Source organism: Procambarus clarkii, chromosome 7 (genome assembly GCF_040958095.1).
Source record: "Procambarus clarkii isolate CNS0578487 chromosome 7, FALCON_Pclarkii_2.0, whole genome shotgun sequence".
In the NCBI taxonomy this organism is placed as follows: domain Eukaryota; kingdom Metazoa; phylum Arthropoda; class Malacostraca; order Decapoda; family Cambaridae; genus Procambarus; species Procambarus clarkii.
This window is the reverse complement of record NC_091156.1, coordinates 5,134,943-5,141,334: the sequence shown is the minus strand read 5'-3', so window position 1 is coordinate 5,141,334 and position 6,392 is coordinate 5,134,943. Positions and strand designations below refer to the sequence as shown.

Genomic DNA, 6,392 nt, shown 5'->3' with positions numbered 1-6,392 from the left:
AGAGAGAGAGAGAGAGAGAGAGAGAGAGAGAGAGACAGTGACAAGAGAGAAAGAGAGTAGCTATACCAAGACACGAAAAAAGTCTTAATTATCCCATAAAGTTGAAGCTAATGAGATTTTTAGCATCATCTATCCCAAGCTAATTACAGCGGATATTATGTGTCCAGGAGCAATAAGTAAGGCTCTGCAGGAATACAATCCCGCTACCCACAAATGGAAAGCGCTCCCAAAAAATTCCGAGTTATATGCCCTTTTTTGGTCGATTTACGTAAAAATATTCTTAGCCATTTTTCTTTCATTTAGACTAGATATTTCTGTTGTGGTTTTTTGTTGGTATTTAAATACAAGAAGAATCAACCTAAATTCGCAAGTTCTTTCTCACCTCACAAATACACCATCGCGTTCGGAACTGGGAAAACAAGACAACAAAAATGGATGTTCTTTTTCAACTACACTACATTTTTTTTTTTACCTGAGCCAAACAAAAATTCTTTAAAAGCTCGCCCTCGAGAAAAAAATAAAATAAAATAAAAGAGGCTGTTCCTAAAATCACAAATGGCTCTTCCCACTAATACAGAAACTCCTTAAACACCCATGAAAGAGTTTAGCAACAGGAGCAGAAACAAAACTTGCTGCCTCCCCATTCCTCTCTCCCGGGCACCCATAATTGCGTTCAGGGTGGAGCCCAGAGCACCCATTGGACCAGAAACTTAAGGTCTGGCTACCACTATTTGTCCCGTCACCAGGGACTGCTGCTGCTGTTGTTGTTAGACGGGTGGAGAGCACTGTGGAGGCTGTGGCAGGCTGCGGGGACCTGGGAGGTAAGCTATGGAGGGCTGTGGTGGGTGCTGGGAGAGTTGTACACCTCTCTGCCTGTGAGCAATTGCCGCGGCCGACGGTGCATGCTGAGAGGAGAGTGGCGCGGACAACGAAACTATCCTCGACTACACTCGTATTTTTCTTATAAAGTAGTTTGACACAGGGGAGTGAGAGAGAGAGAGCGAGAGAGAGAGAGAGAGAGAGAGAGAGAGAGAGAGAGAGAGAGAGAGAGAGAGAGAGAGAGAGAGAGAGAGAGAGAGAGAGAGAGAGAGAGAGAGAGAGAGAGAGAAAAAAAAGCGGTCGGGTAGAAGAATGTTACATTTTTTTATTTGTGTCCATCGTGTGCCTGTAAGCGATTGAACGTACTGTGACCCCTTCTTCTTACTCCCCGATCAACGCGTGTTTTACTGTTCGCAACGCAGTAAAAGAAGGAAAACCTGCCTGAGCACTAAATTTCAATCGCCTCAATTCACGGCCTTCAATGTAAGTAGGAGTGGGAGGAGGAGTAATTGTAAGGGAGGAGCTAGGGGAAGTAGAGAGGGGAAAAGGGGTAGGTGTGAGGTATAGGGGGAGAGAGAAAGAGATTGAAAGTGAAACTAGAGATGCTCTACCCGAGGCTACTGACAACAATCTGAGGTGTTGCTTAGTGATGACACATAACATAGTGCTTGCACATAACGGAATGCACTTACAGACAATCTTTACACACGCGTACAGGCCTCAGAGACCGGTATATTACCCAATTCATGGAATGATGTATTCCATAATTAGTTCTCCTTCAGAGGGAAGTATATCCTTTTTCTGCTCCTTCCCTTTCACTCTGACCAAAAGAATCCCATACAAAGTTGGAGGGAGGGTCGGCCATGTCTCTCTCTCAGTCCCTTGTGGGCGAGAGAGTTGGAAATTGGTGGGGAAATGGGAAGGCTGCGCTAGTGATTTAATCTTCCTACCCACACGGTCTCTATAGGGGTGTCCGCCACACTCCCCTCTACCAGGATACATGAGGGTAGTCGGTGAGAGGCGGTCCTTCCTTCCCTCACCTAAAGCAAAGTGTATAGCTTGCCAACTCCCCTCAAACTGGCTCTCCTTACATTTGTACATATGAATGTATTGTGGGGGTCCGTTCTTTTCCCCCATACTCGAATGAAAACAGGAGGGAGATGAATCCACCCCGCATACACCAGTATGAATATACAAAGGGATACAATCTGCTACCCTCATGTGTATGAATGAAGGAGGGGCCAACCCACTACCCGAACTCTGTCTTGAGAATAAAAAACAATCTACATTCATCTCAAAAAACAATTCCCATTTGTCTCACCCTATAGGCAGCTCCAGACTTCCCCTCGCACAGACGTCAACGAGAAGACGTGCGTAGACTCGTACTGATGTCAGGGAGGTGCTACGTGTGTAAGCTCTTCACAGTGAGAAGGGATGAGTAACATCAATGTGAAGGGGGACGAGTGTAGGTGTCCCTTCGCCGGAAAGTTAATGAGGAAAAGATGTGTGTGCAAAAAACAAATCACACAGACATCAATGACATGGAAACACATGCAGCTTTCTCTGACTGTGACATCAATGAGATGAATGTTCATACCCGCCCTTACAATGTCGCGAATGAGGGGAAAGACCGCGCGTAGACTCCCCTTGTTGTGACGTCAGGGAGGGGAGACGTGTGGCAGCACCCCTCAACGAGCAGCTCACGTGACTTGGCCTCATTCTGTGGTTACACCAGATGCAGGCTGCTTACCAGTGGCTCTTCACGTCTGTTTCTAACCCCAGGTGAACCGTGATATTCCCCACCTCAATGTATTGTTTATATTTTGAATTAAAAAAGAATATTTTGAATTTATCATTGACTGTCTACTTCACACACACACACACACACACACACACACACACACACACACGTGTATATATATATATATATATATATATATATATATATATATATATATATATATATATATATATATATATATATATATATATATATATATATATATATATATATATATATTGCCAACGGCCATACCACGTTGAGTGAGAACACCGCTTCTCGTCCGATCAGCGAAGTTAAGCAACGTTGGGTTTGGTTAGTACTTGGATGGGTGACCGCCTGGGAACACCAAATGCTGTTGGCAATAATGTTACACCTGTTGATTGACGGTTGAGAGGCGGGACCAAAGAGCCAGAGCTCAACCCCCGCAAACACAACTAGGTGAGTACAACTAGGTGAGTACACACACACACACACACACACACACACACACACACGTGTATATATATATATATATATATATATATATATATATATATATATATATATATATATATATATATATATATATATATATATATATATATTCAAACACGAGTGTAAACATGCCTAAAATACTGTTGCCCTGTAATACACTCCGTTATTCCATTGGCAAACAATTGCAAAACATCAATTGCTTTTAAACTAATAACAACCGAATGTAATTAAAAATACTCCTCCATCAACGACAGTAAAGAATAAATTACATTGAATATTCATTTCAAATACCAGAACATTCAGGTTACTTTACATGTTAATAGACAATTTTATTTTTTAATTAAACAGAAAATGGGAAAATGGGACCACGAAAATAAGAAAGCGATAAATACCATAAAGGTGGAAAGGATAAATAATTGGGAGAGGGGAAAGAGTGGGAGAAGGGAGGAAGAGAGAGACCGATGGGATACAAGGGAGAGACAAAGAGAATGAGAAGAGAGGATATGAGGGGGAAAGAAAGAGTATACGAGGGAGAGACAGTAGACAGGTAGGAATGGGAAACAGTGAAAGAAGAGGGAGAGAGATTGAGAAGGAAGCAGTTATAAGAGAGAATAAGAGGGTAAGTGAGAGAAGGAGGTAGAGGAGAATGAAGATAGGTTTAAAGAAATAATTGAATGAGAATGAAAATTGGTAAAATAAAAGGAAATAGACAGTTTTCGAAAGTTTATTGTGAATTGGAGATTTGGTGAATTCCGTGCATTAGCTCCATGCCTGATATATATGGGTGCATTTGAACTAAGCTGTACTCGCCTAGTTGTCCTTGTGGGGATTTAGCTTCAGCTATTGGAACCCCTCCTTTTGCCTTCAATAGTCTTCAGTTTGCCGTGCCTATTGGACTTGAGCCTATTGCCGAGCCTCTCATATCTATACGAGAAGCTGAGTATAGAGTCTGACTCCACCACTTTTGTCTGAGCGCATTCTATTCACTGCTCTGACGCCGATAAGATCTTTTTAATAACTATTGCTCATTTTAGTACTTAGTTTCCTCCTGTTTTCCATCTTAGTAAGAACCTTATTGGTTCTTGTATTTGTATTCTGAACCAGTTCGCAGAGGAAAGCTAGGGGGTGAGTAGAATTTCAGGAACTAAAGTAGGGAAAAAGGTGAGTAGAACTGGGGAGGAAGTCTCTTGAAAGTCTGAATGATTGAAAGATACACACATATAGACCTTGAATTCCAATGAGATTATCTTTTTTCAGTGACTCTCAAGACGGAGTGGCACAGAGCACCTGCCTCCCACGCCTTCAAACACATCTGCGCCTACTAAGACACCAACACCGCCTTAAGATGAAGAAAGAGGCCGATGGTACAGTCTTTAATGACTATCGCCGGCCATAATCGACCTCCGTGCCGTAAATCTCTCACCTCCGCTTGAATTATCTCCGCCAACTCGTGACAGGGGAAATTATTGCTCCTTTATCAAGCCCCTCTGTGTCATCCCTCATCGAATAATTCATGATTATTGTGCCCCTCTGATATATAGACTATATTTTCGAGTCGTGAATCATAAGTTGATATACATATGCATATATATATATATATATATATATATATATATATATATATATATATATATATATATATATATATATATATATATATATATATATATATATATATATATACATATATATATATATATGTCGTACCTAGTAGCCAGAACTCACTTTTTGGCCTACTATTCAAGGCCCGATTTGCTTAATAAGCCAAGTTTTCCTGAATTAATATATTTTTTCTAATTTTTTTCTTATGAAATGATAAAGCTACCCATTTCATTATGTATGAGGTCAATTTTTTTTTATTGGAGTTAAAATTAACGTAGATATATGACCGAACCTAATAAACCCTACCTAACCTAACCTAACCTATCTTTATAGGTTAGGTTTGGTTAGGTAGCCGAAAAAGTTAGGTTAGGTTAGGTTAGGTAGGTTAGGTAGTCGAAAAATAATTAATTCATGAAAACTTGGCTTATTAGGCAAATCGGGCCTTGCATAGTAGGCTGAGAAGTGCGTTCTGGCTACTAGGTACGACATATATATATATATATATATATATATATATATATATTTATATATATATATATATATATATATATACATATATATATATATATATATATATATGTAAATATATATATATATATATATATATATATATATATATATATATATATATATATATATATATATATATATATATATATATATATATATTATTGCAGTGATTTGTTGGTTGAGGCGGCGCCGGGTATTCTTGTAGACGCTGTGGCATGGGTCATGGGGGCCGGAGCAGGTGGGGTATGGGTCATGGGGGCTGGGGCAGGTGGGGCATGGGTCAAGGGGGCCATGGCAGGTGGAGCATGGGTCATGGGGGCCATGGCAAGTTGGGCATGGGTCATGGGGGCCATGGTAGGTGGGGCATGGGTCTTGGGGGCCGGGGCCGGTGAGGCATGGGAGATATGAAAGAGGGGTAAGTGGAGTAGGGAGGAGTTGGAGGAGACGGAGGAAGGAGTAGGATAGAGTAGACGAAATAGGAAGAGAGGGAGAAGGTAGAGCGGTAGAGCATAGAGGAGACAGATGAGGAAGGAGATAGGACAGAGGTAAAAAAAAAAGGGAAGTGGAGTATAGGGCAAAGGTGGAGGACAAGGGACAGAGGAAATTAATCTGGAAGTATAGAAAAGGGGAACACCATGGTGGAAAATGGGGAAAAGGGAGTAGGTAGAGGATTGGGGACGTAGTGATGGAGAAGGAAATGGAAAACAGAGGAGGAATTAGTGAATAATTTTGGAAACAGAGGAAGAGGAAAACGGACCACGGATGAAGGGAGACAGGAAAGGAATGAGGGGGACCTAGGGAAAGGATGGATCATGAGGTAAACGCTTAAGGAACAGTGTAGGGAAACACTGTAGAAGGAGGAAACTGGAGGTGAGAGTGGAGAAAGGTTACATTTTGGCGAAAGTTAGAGGAAGAGGAGGGAGGGGAGGCAGGAAGGCTAATAAAAATATAATAAATAAATGGACAGTAAACCTGAAAGTAAAAATGAGTAGGAGGACGTAAACTAAATTTGAGAAAGATGAGGGTAGAAAATATGGAAAAAGTAAAGGCAGAAGAAAAGGCGCCAAGGATAGGTAGAGAAGGATGATGAGGGAAGCCGATTAATGGGTAAATTAAAACCAGAAGAGAACACAGAAGAATAACAGAGCAAAACAGGGAAACACATTTATTTATTCCACCGCAAAACTTTGACTTTAAAATTTTA

At 40.9% G+C, this 6,392-nt stretch overlaps 1 non-coding gene across 1 annotated transcript; it reads left to right on the top strand.

Moving 5' to 3' along the window:
• The first annotated feature begins 2,840 nt into the window (after positions 1–2,840).
• LOC138358435 (5S ribosomal RNA) lies at positions 2,841–2,963 on the top strand. The gene has a single exon (XR_011225368.1). It is a non-coding gene; the product is annotated as a 5S ribosomal RNA (ribosomal RNA).
• The last annotated feature ends 3,429 nt before the right edge of the window (positions 2,964–6,392 follow it).